Source organism: Carettochelys insculpta, chromosome 5, assembly GCF_033958435.1.
Source record: "Carettochelys insculpta isolate YL-2023 chromosome 5, ASM3395843v1, whole genome shotgun sequence".
Taxonomy (NCBI): domain Eukaryota; kingdom Metazoa; phylum Chordata; order Testudines; family Carettochelyidae; genus Carettochelys; species Carettochelys insculpta.
In genome coordinates, this window is record NC_134141.1 from 27250585 (window position 1) to 27269314 (window position 18730).

At 42.9% G+C, this 18730-nt stretch overlaps 1 long non-coding RNA gene across 1 annotated transcript in view; it reads left to right on the forward strand.

Annotated features, from left to right (window-relative positions):
* The first annotated feature begins 1641 nt into the window (after positions 1–1641).
* The window catches only part of LOC142013453 (uncharacterized), a 125064-nt gene continuing 107975 nt past the window's right edge, over positions 1642–18730 (forward strand). The window contains exons 1-2 of the long non-coding RNA XR_012645647.1: positions 1642–1762; positions 8508–8680. This is a non-coding gene — a long non-coding RNA (uncharacterized LOC142013453). The remainder of the gene's footprint in view (positions 1763–8507; positions 8681–18730) is intronic.

The following is an 18730-nucleotide window of genomic DNA, read 5'->3' on the forward strand; positions in this document are numbered from 1 at the left end:
CCGGTGATGGTATTTCCAGAGAAGATATGTGGACAAAGCTGGCAGTGGGCTTTGTTGCACGGAAAGGTTCCAGGACTGGTATTCCCGGGGTATAGACTGTGCCTGTTTGTGAGGATCCTCATAAGGCTGGGAGGTTGTCTGTAGGAGAGAACAGGCCTGTCACCTAGGGACTTCTGGAGTGTGGCATCCTGATTAAGGATAGGTTGTAGGTCTTCAATAATTCATTGCCGTGGTTTGAGTTGGGGGCTGTAGGTCATGACCAGTGGTGTTCTGTTCCTGGCTTTTTTGGGCCGATCTTGGAATAGCTGGTCTCTGGGTATGCGTCTGGCCCTGTCAATTTATTTTTTTACTTCTCCTGGTGGGTAATTCAGGTTTATGAATATTTGGTAAAGTTCTTGTAGTTTTTGGTCTCTGTCAGTTGGATCAGAGCAAATGCGATTGTATCTAAGAGCCTAACTGTAAACGATGCATCTAGTTATGTGTGCAGGATGGAAGCTCGAAGGGTGTAGGTAAGTATAGCAATCAGTAGGTTTTTGGTACAGTGTGATACTGATCAGGCCATCCTTGATTAGTACTGTAGTGTCCAGGAAATGTATCTCTTGCATGGAGTAATCGAGGCATAAGTTGATGGTGGGGTGTAGATTGTTAAAGCCTCTGTGGGATTCTCCTAGAGTCTCTATACCATGGGTCTAAATCATAAAGATGTCATCAATGTATCTTAAGTAGAGGAGGGGTAATGGGGGACGAGAGCTGAGGAATCGTTCCAGGTCAGCCATAAATATGTTAGCATATTGTGGGGCCATGCGGGTGCCCATAGCAGTTCCACTAATCTGGAGGTATAAGTTGTCCCCAAATCGGAAATAATTGTGTGTGAGAACAAAGTTACAGAGGTCAGACACCAGACTGGCTGTGGTGACATCAGGGATGGTGTTCCTGATTGCTTGTAATCCATCTTTATGTGGAATATTAGTGTGCAGCGCCTCGACATCCATTGTGGCAAGAATGGCGTAATCAGGAACTTTTCCGATGTTTTGAAATTTTCTCAGGAAGTCAGTGGTATCTCGGAGATAGCTGGGAGTGTTGGTGGCATAGGGTTTGAGGAGAGAGTCCACATAACTGGATAGTCCTGTGGTAAGGGTGCCAATACCCGAAATGATAGGACATCCAGGGTTTCCAGGTTTGTGTATTTTGGGAAGAAAATAGAGTAATCCAGGCTGCGGATCAGATGGTGTGTCTGAGTGAATAATATCCCGAGTAGCAGCAGGGAGTTCCTTAAGTAGCTGTTGTAATTTCCTTTGGAATTCCAAAGTGGGATCAGAGGAGAGAGGTCTGTAAAATGTGATGTTGGAGAGTTGTCCGGCTGCCTCCTGTTCATAGTCTGACTTTTTCATGATGACAACAGCAACCCCTTTGTCAGCTGGTTTGATTATGATGTCTGGGTTATTTTTGAGACTGTGGACAGCATGGCATTCAGCATAGTTGAGATTGTGTCTCATTTGGCATTGTTTGTGTATAATGTCAGCCTGAGCACAGTTACAGAAGCATTGTACGTAGAAATCCAGACTTTCACTACGACCCTGGGTGGGTCCACATAAAGTTCTTCTTCTTTTGTTGTTGGTGGGGGGGTCGAGAGAGTCAGACTGTTGTTCATAGGTGTGCTGGAAAAATTCCTTTAGACGGAGTTACCGAAAGAAAGCTTCAAGGTCACCACAGAATTGTATTACGTTCATGGAGGAAATAGGGCAGAAGGAAAGACCCTGGGGTAAGAGAGACTCCTCTGCTGGGCTGAGTTGGTAGCTGGAAAGGTTAACAATATTGTTAGTTGAGCTGTTGTTATTGTGGTTGAAGTATCCTGAGGAATGAAGTAATGTAGAAAATTTATTCTCTTTTCTTTTTTGTAGAAAGTGGAAGTGCGTTTTATAAATTTCTTGTCTAGCACTGGTAAAACCTCGTACTGTGTGGTCTTGCGTGGATGCCTGTTTGTTGATGATAACTACATTTACAGTTCAATTAAATGGGAAGATCTTTTGATCTCCAGTTGAATGGATTACAGGCACAATAAACATAAACAGGAACCATTTAGTACATTGTTAATCTCTAGCAATATATAAGTGAAACCACAAATACTATTTACCAATCTGACCCTGAAAGTTCACTTTGGGTCACTTGCCCTGCAGGATGCTTAACTTTGTCTGGCCATGTGTCACACACCTGCTTATACTTCCAGAGATAGCATTGGTCTCTTCTTGCCACCGGATCATATCTGGGAGCACTTGTTTAGTTGTTCCTCCATTATGACCTCTAAATCCTTTTCTGTCACTGCTTTGCAGGATACATCTCTGCATTCTGTAAGTATGCTCTGCATTCTTTGTTCTTAGATGACCTAGCATTTGTCTGTATTGAAATGCATTTGTCTGAATGGGCCCCATTTACCAGGTGCTCCAAATCACTCTCCATGCACCACTTCACCAAACCTTGTGTCGTCTGCAGAACTATTCAGCAGTGTGATATCTTTTCTCATATATTTGCTTCCAGACCATTGATGAAAAATGATGAATAGTATGAGGCCTAGAACCAATTCCTGCATAAACCATTAGAAAACAAAACAAAACAAAACAAAACAAAATTGTGTTGATGATTCCCCAATACTTTTTGAGATCTATCAGTGAGTCCATTCTTAATCCATTTAACATGCTTTATTTTCACCATAATAAACAAAATGAAGGGGAGCACAAAAATAATTTGTCTTGTATTTCAGACTATTTTCATTAGCCATAGCTGCTGCTGGGTTTTGTTGTGTTTTGTTTTGTTTTGCTGGTTGTTTTTTAAAGGGCTTGTCTACACTACCACCTTCCTTCGAGGGAAGGATGGTAATTAGGGTGTTGGGAGTTTACTAATGAAGGGCTGCCGTGCACAGGCAGCACTTCATTAAGCAAATTCCCCTCTCCCCCCCCCGGCAACTTCGAAGTTTTAAACTTCGAAGTACCAGCTCGCGTCTAGCTGTGGCTCACCCGCCAGTACTTCGAAGAGCTGGGGCAACTTCGAAATCCCTTTACTTCTCAAAATTTTGAGGAGCAAAGGGACTTCGAAGCTGCCCCGGCACTTCGAGGTACCGGCGGGTGAGCAGCGGTTAGACACAAGCTGGTACTTCGAAGTTGCCGCAGGGGAGAATTTGCTTAATGAAGTGCTGCCTATGCACAGCAGCACTTCATTAGTAAATTCTCAACACCCAAATTACCATCCTTCCTTCGAAGGAAGGTGGTAGTGTGGACAAGCCCTAAGTCTTTTAAATGTACAATATCTGGACTTTGAGAAGTGGAGATAAATATTAGACCAGATTCTTTACCGGAGTATAACTCTTCTGGAGCCACCTGAGTTATATTAGGGATAAAATGGACTCGCAGAATTCAATTCACACACACAACTTCATATGCTACCATCGCACCGAACAGTGGGTGGAAGAATATCTAATTCAATACTAATTAATATATTCCAAGTCTCAGCGGGGTAGATACATTAGTCTGTGTCTGCCAAAACAATGTGGAGTCCTGTGGTACATTATAGACTGACAGATTTTGCTGAGCATGAGCTTTTGTGGGTAAAAAACACTTCATCAGATGTGTGACAAAAGTGATTTTTTACCCATGAAAGCTTATGCCCAAATAAATCTGTTCGTCTATAAGGTGCCACAGGACTCTGCATTGTTAATATAGTTGGCCTTGACAACATTTATGGAATTCATCTTAGTAGATGTATAGAAATAGCAGCTACTCTGGTGATCAGAATATAATTCGCATGCCCCACTCCTATTGATTAAAACACCATTTCATGAATAACCTGATGATACCACATCTATGAAAGAATCTATTTTTACTGGCTGACACAAGGATTTTACTGAGCTGGTTAAAATAACAGCCCTATTGTCTGATGTATACCATGCTCTATGTCTCCTCAAGCTGCACTAGCATCTGTCAGAAAACTGATTCTATTTTAAGTTTCTGTGGCTGTAAATACAATCATTGGATAGCACAGGCTCTATGTATTATACTTTAACAACAAACATTTCAACTTTTCCTTTGTTCTAAGCTAGCATCTTCTAGTAACATCTCCTAAATATGTCCATAACGTTTAATAACTTGACAGTGTATCAGTAGCCAGAAGGGATCTTTGTGTGAAAAACAATCTGTAGCATCATATTTCCCCTTCTAAATTGAAGAATGTAGGCCCAGTCCTGCTCCCATTTACATTTAATGAGAATTTTACAACTCATTTCAATGGGAACTGGTTTGGCTATTCTAAAAATCTAAATTCTCTTACACTGAAATTGTGAAACATAAATAATGTCATATGTTATTAACACATGCTAGTGAGATGTAAAACAGTTTATGGTGCACAAGTGTAAGCTGGGTTGTGTGTAATGGCTATAGAAATAAGGGGGGCAGATTATGACCCACTTGTTCTGAGTGAAAAACGGTGTCCCATTTTCTGACTTTATTTAACCTAAAATTTACACCAGCTTTCTCTAACACATGGAAAATAATGGGCCACAGTCTCCCAATTCAGGTACACCAACACGGTGACTTCCGGAAAACAGTGCCATACAAGTACACTCCAGATGCAGAGGTTCTGGCTCAAAAACATACTACATTGTAATGGGTCAAATTATTGTCCAGCTGTGAGAGATACAATGGATTGTTCTCTTAGTTTTCACACTGTACTTTTATTTGGGGAATTGGACTCATTTCTTCAAATGTTTATCAGCTACATTGTTGAACCCTCATTCAAATGCCAAACACTTATTTTTGTATTGTTGGTTGTAAGAGAGTAATAGAATACTGAAAGGTTCAATTATGTCTTCTGGTATGTGGGTAAACCTCCATTTGAAGTCAACAGGATTTGCCTATGAGTATCAGAGGGCAGGTTGGACCCAAATGAATACTGTTTACCCCATCTAAGTCTTGAGGCTGTTCTCTATTGCTTCCTTTCCAGAGGCACATTCAGTGTGCATCCCAGGGGGAATATCTTCACTATAGGCCAGATTTGTGAGCAGCAATCGATCCAGTGTGGGTCAATTTAGTGCATCTAACACAGACATGATAAATCAACCACAGAGTTGATCGCCCGTCAACTCCAGTGCTCCACCAAATTAAGACAAGTAAGAGGAGTCGAAGGGAGAGTGTCATTTGTTGACTTACCTCTGTGAAGATACCTCAGTAACTAGACCTACATTAATCATGTAGCTGAAGTTGTGTAACTTAGGTCAATGGCCTGCAATTTTGTAGACAAGGTGTTAGACTCACTGGTCTCACCCAGGGATTCCAATGCAAGGAAAGAAGCTTAAAACTATACCTGAGGCTCACTGGAGCCCTGATAGCAACGACTTTTCAATACATCTTGCAAGTTCCTGTAAACAACTGCTCTAATCCTTGTTCACTGCCTCTAGGCTGGCATCACAGCGCCAGGGGGCTGCTGCATGTGTGTTGCCAGTGGAGTGAAATGGGGCCAGTTGCTATACATTAATTTCAGTGTTTCTTCTCTAGCCCTGCTTTTTTCTGTCGGCATCATTAGACTTGATTGCCCAGAATTGTTAAAGTGACGCTGGATTGGCAAAGTCCTCTTGGCAAACAAGCTCTCAGATTGCAGTTAAAGCTCTCTAAGGTCCCCTTTCAGGCATGAGTGTTCAGTTAATTAATAGATGTTTAAATACACAGTAACTCTCTATGTATGAAAAGGGAAAAGTCCATAGGAAAACTCCGTGCTTGATGTATGGTTTTGCAAATGCAGCCCACTGAAGTTGCTCTGGTACCTTGGGGAAGAACAGTGCTGGGGCTTAACCCCTTACAAGCTTGATATGGGCAAATTGCTCATTTAAAGAAGTTATCAACTTTGGCAGGAAATCGTTAAAAACCTAAAACAATATTAAAAAGTACAAATAAAAATCTCTCTTGGGTGTGCTGAGCAGCTGAGCCTGCTGTTTGCACATCCAATCTAACTATAGCAGTTTGTATGCCTCCATGATTCATCTTGGTGCTTCGTCTTTCTCCCAAGAGAGATTATACTTCTGAGCATCTCGTGTGGTTTTGCACTTGAGTGTCCCAAAGCAAGCACCAAAATGCATCAAATTTAGGCAGCCTCTGGCTACGTCTACACGTGAAGCCTACATCGAAGTAGCCTATTTCGATGTGGCAACATCGAAATAGGCTATTTCGATGAATAACGTCTACACGTCCTCCAGGGCTGCCAACGTCGATGTTCAACATCGACGTTGCGCAGCACCACATCGAAATAGGTGCAGCGAGGGAACGTCTACACGCCACAGTAGCACACATCGAAATAAGGGTGCCAGGCACAGCTGCAGACAGGGTCACAGGGCGGACTCAACAGCCAGCCGCTCCCTTAAAGGGCCCCTCCCAGACACACTTGCACTAAACAGCACAAGATCCACAGAGCCGACAACGAGTTGCAGACCCTGTGCATGCAGCATGAATCCCCCACTGCAGCAGCAGCAGCCAGAAGCCCTGGGCTAAGGGCTGCTGCACACGGTGACCATAGAGCCCCGCACAGGCTGGAGAGGCAGCGTCTCTCAACCCCCCAGCTGATGGCTGCCATGGAGGACCCCACAATTTCAACGTTGCGGGACGCGGATCGTCTACACGGTCCCTAATTCGACGTTGAACGTCGAAGTAGGGCGCTATTCCAATCCCCTCATGAGGTTAGCGACTTCGATGTCTCGCTGCCTAACGTCGAAGTTAACTTCGAAATAGCGCCCGACGCGTGTAGCCGCGATAGGCGCTATTTCGAAGTTAGTGCCGCTACTTCGAAGTAGCGTGCACGTGTAGACACAGCTTACGAGTCCTGCTCAGACTAATATAAAATACGCCTGGCATTTCACTGAAAACACTGTTTGTCTTGGGGCTTGGGGGGAGGTAAGGTTAGCTGAAAACCGCACCAGAGCTGAAGGAGAAAATGTGCTTTCAAACTGCCAAAGCAGAAAGGTCAGTACATGTCAATAAGCACACCCAAGTCCTTTCCAGGCTGTCACCGATTGTAAGGAATTTTGCCACTGCCCTCATGATACGACACAGCCTTCCAAGAGGTTAACATCAGCCCTGCACTGGGATCTTGACAACACAGTTGGACAACTCACCAAAACTGTTCCATGACTTCAGCCCTGCAGTCAGAAGCAGTTGAATTAGAACATTTAGATTAGCTCCTGTCCTCACTTCAGCCCTGCTGCAGGATAGGGCAGGAAATTTACAGACAGCCTAAGGCTACACTACCTAGTTATTCCAAAATAACAGCAATTATTTTGAAATAACTGATCTGCTGTCTAGACTACACACATGCTATTTTGAAATAATTTCAAAATAGTGGGTGCATTACTCTGAAGTTGGTAGCCCTCAAAGGCCACAACTACATGAGAAGCCTGTCAACAGAAGTCGCTTGGAAGGGATTTCCTGGCAAAACTTTTGTTGACAGATTGCACCTATACGTAAAGGCAGATCGAAAGAGCAATCCACTCTGTTGACACAGAGCAGCCAGACTGCCCAGAACTCTCTCAACTGAACAGCTGACTGGAAGCTCTGCAAACAGGGCTGCCTAGTGAACCTGAAGCCCTGTCTGCTGCCAAAGGGCCCCGGCAAATCTACACGTCTCTTTTGTTGACAGAACACTGTCAAGGGAGCCATTGTACCTGAAAGGAGAGAGGTATAACACTGCTGGCTGATGTGCTGGGTTTTGTCCACAAACTGTTGACAAAGTACATTTGCTGTACTGACACTCCATGGTTTTTTTCGGGAAAAAGCCTGGTTTTGCTGGGAAAAGCCGCTTGTGTACACTGGGCCAAAGTGACAGGAATAAAGCCTATTTCGAAACAGGCGCTAGTGAGACACAGAATAGCGCTATTTTGAAATAAGCCATAATGGGCTACAGTGGCACTATTCGAAATAGTGCTATGCTATGGACCCGAAAAGGCTATTTCGAAATAGCTGGGTGCTATTTCGAAATGCATTTTGTGTGTGGTTGTGTTATTTCCAAATAGCTGTTTTGAAATACCTCAGTTTGAAATAGGGCTGCAGTGTAGCCGTAGCCATACTTAGCTGAGATTAATAGCAACCTTTCAGGGTCAGAAGTTGCAGGCATATTCAGGGAGTGGGCAGCATATGGCGGGGGGGCTTTCTCCTAGTATTTGTAAGTATGATTTATTTTTCTGCCTTGTCCTCATCCTGCTGGTCCATAGTTTAAAAATACCAGATATCCATTGCCCTGGAAAGTAGAATTGAATCAGTTGTTCCTTCTGATCACAACGTAAGGTCCATTGCTTTGAGAAGTGTACTCATCCTGGAACTACTTGTTCTGCTCCCACCAAAGGGTTCCCAAAACATCAAGAGCAGGTGATGTTTCAGTATTTTTATTTAAATAATGTGGGAATACAGAGCAGTTTTAAAAGGTAAATAACTAATATTTGGGCCTTTGCTATGGTTTCTTCTCCCATCAAAATGTGAAAGGCTCCTTGAGTGCCATTTTATTGCTGTCCTTGGCCCCTGTCCTGCAAACTGGCCCAGGCAGATGAATCCTGCACCTTCACAGAGCCCAGCTGACGTGGATGGGGCACCTGCATGGAACACAACAGAACAGAACAGCTGACGGGCATGGCCCAGGAAGTCCCCACTCCTCCAAGGTACTGAATTCATAAGCAGTTCTTTTGTCAGAGTAATGGTCCAAAGAAAGTTATGGGGAGATTTGTTTTCTATGGTGTTATCTTCATCGATTGAGCCATTGTTTGGGTTTGGATTTTTGTCCTGTTTTGTTTGTTTGTAGATGTACTGACATGTAAAAAATGAATAGAAGACATTTTAATAATTTACAGAATAGCCATGATTTATTTCTTTCTGCTCAGTGTCTTGGTTTATTCTACTGCAATTTTGACATAATTATAGTAGGGAGTATCTCATCTAGTAACAGCTGGGGTAATGCTTTGTACCACAAGAATCTGACATGTACAGATCTGCAAATGCGGGGACATCATGGACCATGTTTGCAGATTTTGGATGAATGCAAATCCAAATTTTGGATCTGTGCAGGGCTCTACTTACATGAACCCACTAATTTTTGTACTTGGTAGCAGGTGTTGCAATAAAAGCTTCAAAATCACATTGAAATTCATGTTTAGTTTTCAATTGTGGAAGATTTCTAAGGTTTAAAACAAGAATGCTGTGGTGTATCAGTAATATGTAGAGTAACATTTATTGATAGCACAGATGGTGTATATAAAACAACAGATATTTAATGTGTCACTGGCTTTATGGACTAGAAAGCCTTTTAGGTACCAGTTGGTCCCAGATGGAGTATAGCAAATCTTGAAGCAGTATTTTGAAACCTCCTGCGAACACCCATTTGCAGCAGAGCGTAATGTTGGTGATTCTATAGGTGACAAACCTCCTCCATAGCAGTACTAGGGGGCAATTTGGGGTAGGGGGCAGGTTGGGGTAGGTTCTGACCATTTTTTTAATCATTGGGAATCCCATGGCCATTTGTGAATGTATTGAGGTGTTAACCAGTGTTCTTTGTATGCTGAGTTCTTGGGCAGCTGCCCAGGAAAGATTCAGGTGATGCCCAGCTGATTAGCAGAGTGTCAACAGCCAGGAACATGTGTTTCTATTGGTGGTGCACAACACAAATTTATTCTGCCCATGCGTGGAAAAAATAGAGGGGACACTGGTGTTAACCACAATGTAGTGGCAAATTCTCATCTCAGGTCATTACGTTTTATCTTTCAAAATTCCCCTTTGATTTTAGTTAGGTACAACATTCTCCTTCAGTTATTGTCTTAGACTGTTTTGTGTAGTTTTGCTGTGTCATGTTACATCTATGTTTTGTGAACACAAAACATCATCCTTATCACACCTCACAGACTAGGTAGTTCCAGCATAATTTATTAATCTTTGTGAAGTTCTTTGAGATCACAAGGCAACATGTTTAAATAACTAGTATTTCTATATTTCATACGTATTGCACCTCTCCAATCTGGTAGTCTCTCATCCAGCAACATCTGCTGTCCAGCACGACCATGGACATTGCCATGAGAGACTAGCTGGCAGGTGCAGGAGCCCCAGTGGGGCTGGGATCTGGAGCCTGCCGTGTGGGTCCAGGAGCCCGAGTCCCTCCTGCCCCACAGTAGCAGTGCAGAAAGCTGCTGCAGTACTGGGAACCAGAGGGGCCAGGAGCTGGAGAACCCACCTGCCCTGTGGACAGGGGCAAGGGCTGGCTGGAGCCCTGTGGCAGCCCCTGGGAACCTGGGCTGGGGCCAGAGTCTTAGGGGAGGGAGGCTGGAAGCTGGTGCTCCAGCAGTCCCTGAGTACAGCTCTGCATCTTCCCTTATCCAACAAATTCTCTTGTTTGGGACATGTCAGGTCCAGAGCATGCCGGATAAGGGAGGTGCAACCTGTATGCACCCTATGGGAGTGGGCAATGTGAGCAATGAAGTATGATATTGCTTCCCTCCTCTAAATAAGCAGATGTAGAGCGCATGAGCATAAAAATGTAATTGTCTTGGATAACTAAATAGCACTGCAGCAATAACTGCAGTATTCCTGTGTTATTTCCAATACTATTTTTGTTTGTTTCATTTTGTAATTTAAGCACCAATCCTTGGCTCTAGACACTTTAAGAAAAGTTTGAATAGATCAAATACAGCTCAGTAGGGGGAATACTACTGAGGTACAGCTATGCAAGATGAAACAGGAAAATGTTAACCATGATCACTGTATTAAATGTTACAGAGCTGGTTCAGGGTAAGTTGCATCCAAGACCAGAGGACTTTCTATATAGAGATGATAAAACCTGTGAAGGTCCATTCTTAGAAATGATTTTGTGTCAAATATCACCTAAACTCCACTCATTCTGTTGCTTTGTGTTGCTAACACTTAGCAAATTTCCTAGGTTCCCAATTTAAATCAAATGAAAATGAATGATGTAGCTTCTGGGAAGATGAGGCAAAGCTTACATGCACCCTGGACACAGTAGAAGGATGCAGTCCATTGAAAGAATGCATGTACCCCAATTACCACAGGTCCCACACCGTGTATTCAGGAGAACTCTCTTGATTCTCAAAGTGACAGCTCGGCAACCTAGTTGAGATCTTCCATGAAAAATGAAAATCAATTTTTTTTCTATTTTCAGTAAAAGCTTTTATTGTGTCTCTGGATATATAGTCGTGATCTCCACATTGTGCATTTGATTACACTGCAGCTAGAGGTTACTGCTGGCTGCGTTGTGATGTGATAGCACTAACTGGATGTCAGCAGTTTTGTGAAGCAACTTTAAAACCCAGTAGCAACATTTAAAAATGGCTGCAAATGTAAACTCAGCCGGCTTCCTTCTGCTAGTTTGAATTATTTTTTAAGATAATAAACTGAAGACCTGTGAGCCTGAAAGTTTGCCTTTGATTCATGCACTTGTGCAAACCCTCCAGAGATGGTAGGTCAAAGGGCCTGATTTGCTTCTTACTTGCCGGAGGTGCTCAACATACCACACTTCACTCATGTCGGCCACTGAAGTCCATGGAATTTTTATTCATTGAGTTAAGAATTATGGAGAATTACTGCAGGAGTGTGTTCTTCGGGTCAGATACTGCAAGGTGTTGCTGAGTGCTTTGAGCATCCATTCATTTCAGTGGCCTCTGGGAGTGCTCAGCACCTCTTCTGATGGAAGTTCAACCCAGTCTATCCTGAATTTTGTCAGTGATAATGTAAAGTCTTGTGGCACCTTATAGACTAGCAGATATTTTGGATATTTCGTGGGCAAAGACCCACTTCAAGCTTCAAGCAAAAGCTGACGCTCCAAAATATCTGTTAGCCTATAAGGTACCACAAGACTTTTTGTTGTTCTCAAAGCTACAGACTAACACGGCTACCTCTCTGATAGTGATCATGTAGTGACACTGTGGTGGCCAAGCAGACTCATGACATCCACATGAAATATACTACATGGTACAGCAGAGTGTGGTCTACTCTGCAGGTGGTGACTCTATACCTAGAGGTGACCGACCTAGTTATTTTAGGCATCCTAAAGATTTGCTGGTCAAAAATGGTGTGCAAAATAATGTGAAAACTAAGATCAACCCCTCATAGCTTTATTGTTCTTTTAGCTCTCTCTCCTTTTGTCATAGGTTCTTCTCTCTTGTTTTATCTTATCATCTCAACCTCAAGACCTCTCTTAGTTTCTTTCACATTCCATACCGTATGTGTTACCATTTCCTGTATTTTCAAAGTGCTTCAAAACATTGACTAATTTTCCTGGGGCTACGTTTAGGCTGCATCTTTTTTTAAAATAATTTGTTCAGAACTTGGTGCAATCCAAATGGTACTGAAGTTCGAAATAAAGGGCTATTTTGAACCTTCTGTTACCCCTCATACAATGAGAGATAGCAGACCACTGCTATTTCAGACACCACAAAAAGCCTTTGTATTCTGTAATAGCACTCACAGCCTAAACATAGCCCCCTCGGTCTCATATAGAGATAGGAAAAGATACTATTATTCTCACAATAATTCTTACCGCCTCCCATAATATTTCTACCATAATATAGCATATTATTCTGCCTTGGTAGTCAGTAGAGGTCCAGGAGAAGAACATGTCTGCCTCATTCTGTCCCTTAGAATATTCAACTCATCTCTGTATGTTTATCTTCGTTATTCAACCTGTCCATGATACCACTGTAACACTGATTTTTCATTTCACATCTGCATGCTATATTCTTTGACTTTTTGACTCTTTTGGTCTTCCTATTTTGGTATCTTACCTCTCTCTCTATTGATATATGCTACTACAGATTGAACATCTCTAGTCCGTCACCCTCAAGACCCCTAACCAGTGCCAAACGAGAAAATTTGCTTAACCATGGGGGTTCAGTATTGTCTAGCACCATTACCAACATTTCTACTGTTTACTGCTTTCATGGGCAAAGATCCACTTCATCAAATGCAAAAAATCTGTTAGTTTATAAGGTGCCATAGAACTTCTTGTTGTTTTTACAGCTACAGACTAACAGCTACCCCTCTGATACTGCTTGCTGGACTCTTAGAAGATATTCAGGGTAAATTGCAGCTAAAGAACACTGAGACCCAGGGCTGGTGGCTGTAAACAAACTTGATTGGACCACAGGAAATTCAGCAACACATAAGTGGGCATCCAGCTAACTAAAATCATGCCGGACCACAAACGTTGCTGGACTAGAGTGGTCCAACCTGTATTGTAAATTCTTTTCCAGTTCAGTTTCCATTTTTCATTATTGTGTTGCTGGACTCCATTTCAGGTGACGCCAAAAATGTAAGCAGACATTTATTTTGCAATCATTTCAAACAGTCCTGTCAGTGAGTCTAATTCTCCTCTGGGTGATGCTACTGATGTAACTGTGCAGTTGTTCCTGATGGCTATTTCTAGCACTCTGTGGCCTTCTGCAAAGCCATTTAGTTGAGGCCACTCTAAAAGAATTAAGGTCCAGCATCAGAGGGGTAGAGTTAGTCTGTATCTTTAAAAACAACAAGAAGTCCTGTGGCACCTTATAGACTAACAGATATTTTGGAGCATAAGCTTTCGTGAGCAAAGACCCACTTCACCAGATGCATCTGATGAAGCAGGTCTTCGCCCATGAAACATTCAGCATGTGACTCTCCCCCTGCAACGTGAGCCTAGGGAAAGAGGGTGGGTTCTGAAGTGCAGAACTGCAAGTGTGTGAACGAGAGAGTCCCTGTTGAAGGAGGAGGGATGAATCTCTGGTGTGCCCCAGCCAAGGACACAGTACGCTCTGAGGACAGCCTGTTCCCTAGAGAGGAAACATAATTTTCATCACTGAGCTCTGTCTGCACAAGGCAATATGTTCTCCACACATTGCAGTGCAGGTCCGCAAACAGCAAACATCACGGGATTGCTGGCAGGCCCTCTTGCTGCTGTGTCTTTGGCAGCACTGCCTTCACTGCCAAGTGCTGATCTAATGGTTAATCTAGCCCTGCTCTTAATAGTGCCATATATCTAGTAGCACAGGCATGTCTCTGAAAATGATTACAAACCGCTTTCTTACCCTTAATATCTTCTTCCTTCAGGAGGGGAGAAGGGGCTAACGATGCTTCTAGCAGGTCTCTCTGAAGACACTGATAGTTTGATAAGGTGCCCCAGTGCTGAGAGAATAACTGTATTGTCCAGCTGTGGGCTGTTATAATGATGATTTAATACAGGGAGGGTAAATCAGAATTAGTGCCAAACCACAAGGAGGATAGACTGGCAATAAAGTGCAAGTTTATTTTGTCTCTTTATGTACTGTATTTAATTGTCACTAATAATGCTGTGACTCACACTTATGTCTGTTGTGGAGAAGTTTGTCTCTGATGAAAGAAAGCAAATTAAATTAGCCATAAGGATATTGCAAGGTATACTCCTGGACATACATTTTACCTCAGCACTGTCAGCAGCTCCAGTGACGCTCAGGTGCACATGGAGGCTCTGCAGAAGCTTTTCTGCCGCAGCAAGAAGACTCGGTTTCTAAGGAATGCCCCCTTCCCCTTGTCTTTGGCTGGCCTGCAGAGGAATGGCATGGAAGTGAAGAAATGAGGCAAGCTGGCAATGCTATAAGTCAGGGGTGTCCTGGGGGAGATGGTGAGGATGCCTGGCCAGGGCAACCTTCCCAGGTCCTACCCTGCCCTTGCCTGCCCCTGCTCTGCCTTCTCCTCCCCACATTGCACCCCTTGCCCAAAGCTCCCTCCACCAAGCTATGCAAGCCAGGGCATTACAGGGGGGACCGCCATGGAGTGGCAGCAGAGGGCACCCTCAACACTCACCACAGTGATGGGAGCCAGAATAACCCAGCAGCCTGCTCCACTCTGCCCCACCAACCATCTCCCAGCCTGCTGCACTCTGCTTCACTTCAGGGTGGGTCATCTGGCAAGAAAGAGTGGGGTTAAAGACAAGAGTGCCCTGGTTTAGGATGGGTTCATGAAGTAGATGACAAAGGGCTAGGGTGGCATCTTTGAAATTGTAGTTACTGCATTGTGTTTAAACCTGTGGGTGGGGAAAAGGTCTTTATACAGCCTACTAAATAATCTTCAATCCTAACAACTCCTATGTCAGATTAAGGAAAACAAGGAAATCAAAATAAAGTAAATTAAAATAAAATAAAAAAAACCTGAATGAGAAAGACGAGTGATTTCCTCTTCGTAACTTTCTGCACGTAAAATGACCCACAAAATGGCAGCTGCCTCGAAGAATGGCTTGCAGCAGGCAGACACTCCCATTACATTTTAAGATACAGTAAACGGGAATGAGAAAGGAAATTATAGTCACCTACATTGGTTGGCCATCTGCACTGTATATCCTGTCCCGTGCTCAGACTATATCAGTCTTTATCAAACATTTGCCACATACTGGGTTTTCAACTTTTATGGCCATACAAGGCCCTTCTTTCTTTGCATTAGTACTGTGTAGATGCTAATGGGAGGAGTTCTCATGGATAGAAAGCACAATGTGGCCTTTAGTTAGGGAAGCTATTGGAAATTACACTGGTTGACTAATGAACAACAGAACTTGCAAATGAACTTAGCCCTTTGAAAAGCCTGTAAGGAAAGGGAAATAACAGTGCTTATGAGTTTGCAACTAGATGACAAAAGCACCCAGTGTAGCCTTTGAATGCTGTTTCCCATCTGTGGTCAGATTGTAATTAAAAAGACACAGTCCTTCACTAAGAATGTTTGCGTTTGTTTCTGACTTAATCATGGTAATCTTGACAAAAATGAGGGACTATAATGCAAAGGCTGGTTTGCAGCAGCTCATTCAGCAGTTAGCAAGTAAAGCTGTTCAACTGATTAATTCAGGCTATAGCATTAAAAATAACCAAGAGAGGATTTACCTTCTATAACAGGTATTTTTGTTTAGTATGGCCGGAGTGGGGGCGGTGAGAGAGAATCAACTTTAGTCTTTGATGGGGACATGTAATGGCTGACTGCGAAACAAGAAATTATTTTACAGGAAGAAATGCCAGTTGCTATGGTTTCAAGAGACAGAAACTCCAAGGTCATTGCTGAGATCACTAGTGAAGGATTTTCAGAGATAGTTGACCCCTCCCCCACACACCTCTGAATATGATCTTTCAATCCTCATCTGTCAAGTAGTTGTAAGATTGTCACTGCGTTTGTGATAAGGTATAATGTGAAAAGCCTGAAATGCTTTCTGAAAATTAACTGACCATACCACTCATAGACTTACAATGGCTACATTTTTTCCCATATGGATTATGGGGTTTTGGATCTTGCTATGTGCCTGGCTCAGTTTTCCAGTAAGCAGGCAGGGAGAGGGATAGTTCAGTTGTTTGAGCATTAGCCTGTTAAACTCAAAGTTGGGAGCTCAATCCTTGAGGGGGACACCTAGGGATCTGGGGCAAAACAGATTAACCAAAAAGGTGGTGGTGCTTGGCCCTCCTAAGGGAACAGCAGACTGAACTAGGTGATCTCCCAAGGTCCCGTCCAGCTCTATGAGATGTGTCCCTCCATATATCTATTAGTTGCCTTTCCTTGTGATGGGAGCTGTGAGCTAACACCAAGGAATTTTCATCTAAGGGCAGAGAGAGCCTGGTCCAAAGCCTACCAGAGTAGGAAGTATGGCTTTCCTTGGTTTCAATGGGCTTTGCATTGAGCCTAGAGTCATTTCTATGCATTAAAATATTTCATCTTCTATTTTCTTGGTCACCAACAAACAGAAAGGAAGTCATAATTTCTATCCTGGTCTGAAGCAGGCATATATTAAAGAGGTATGAATGAGGATATTTTTATTTATGCTAAAATTTTTTTCTTCCATAAAAAATTAGAAGGAATGGCTGGCTGCTTCTCCCCCTCTCCCCTACCTTCTCCAAACTCTTCAGAAAAAAAAAATATGTGGACTCTGTTTGCTCCATGATACTTATCTGTTGTTACCACTTCTTCTAAACAATATCACTACAGAGCTCTGTGTGTATATGTGTAAATAAATATTCAATAAAGCTGCTTCTGCAAGCACATATGCTTAGGCAAACCTCTGGAACCATGCAGAGCCTCACTGAAATCAAAGTAACCCCTGTGCTACTGTTGGAAAAGTGGAAGGAGAAAAATCCCATTTCCTCACCTCCTTGGATTTGTCATCACAAAAAGACTTGTCCCTCACCTTCTAAGGATTTGCCCACTGTAAAATAGGAACATGGTTGGAAATAGGATTATTTGATTTAACAGTGGGGCATTTTGGTTCTAGTACCAGTATGAAGTGGAAAGGCACATGCTTTTTAATGGCTCGTGATTGTATTTCTGCAAACGTATGAACGATTATGTAAATTTACATTCCACAATTTACAAAATGTGCTTCATATTAGAAGACGAAATTCATTCCCCCATTAATTCACTAGACATTTGTTACACCAAGGCTCTGAAGATCTGTTATATAGCTTAAAACAGTGGTGGACAACCTGCGTCCCATTGGGTTTCTGTGTGTGGCCCACAAGACATTTTGTTTACTGTTGGCCATGCACACAGTTCCCAGATTCCACTGATTTCTGTCCGTGTTGTCTTTCCCCACTACTGTTATTACTAAAGTGACATACCCGTAAAGCAAGGGCACATGGAGAGAGGTGTGTGCTGACTGCCCACAACAGGAACTGAGAGAGCCATGTGCTCCCTCTGCATTTAATCAGAGCACTGCTGCAGTTCCATCAGCACACCCTGCAAATTCCAGGTACTCAGGTACAGTCAGCAAAACTATCCTATCCTGGGAGACTGCCTTGCTTACAACAATCCTGCATTTTACAGAGATAAAGGAGGGCTGCTCCTTCAGTGTGCTCACTAGCCTAGTTCACCCATCATTGGTATAGTGTCTATTACATCTCAAAGTGGTTGGCCTTGCTGAGAGGACTGATAGGCTACCTCTCAGCCAATGATAGCACTGGCATCTGTGGTCACAGTGCGTTCAGCTCAATCACTAATGGCATGACCCTGAGGCTCTTGCTAATTTCCGTTCTGATCATTATAAAAAGGGGAAATTGTATCAAAGATTGGAAGTGACCTGGAAAATCCTTAGATCTTAAGCAATGACACTAACATTTTGCAGTGAGGCGTTACTCATGTGTGGTACGCACTACAGGTTGAACCTTTCTGATCCAGCACCCTTGGGACCTGACAGGTGCTGGACAAGAGAATTTGCCAGACCATGGGAGTCACTATTGTCTAGCAGCATTACCAAGACTTCCACTGCTTACTGAGCTCTAGAAGACATTTAGGGTAAATTACATATAAATAACAGCACAGAACCCTGAGAGTCAGGATTGGTGGCTGTAGACAAACTTTATGGGACCACAGAAAACTTGGCCACACCCATGATAAATGGTCATCGGGCTAAGTAAAATCACACAGGATTACAGATGTTGCTGGATGAGAGAGTGCTGGACTAGACAGGTTCAATGTGTAATACAACTTTCAACACATTTTCAAACCATCATCTCAATTGCCATTGTGCACGGGAGGCAATGGCTGAATTACCAGACTATAAAAGATTTATAGGTTACTCACATAATAAAGACATTAAAAAATCCAAAGTTATTAATGGGGTAAGGAGCTTTCTACTCCTAGCTTAGACTGATAGCATAAGTTTATTGTACAGAAATAAAAGCAGAGCTGGAGTCAAGTCTCTGAAGTCTTTTTCAGAAGTACAAAGTTCCCCAACT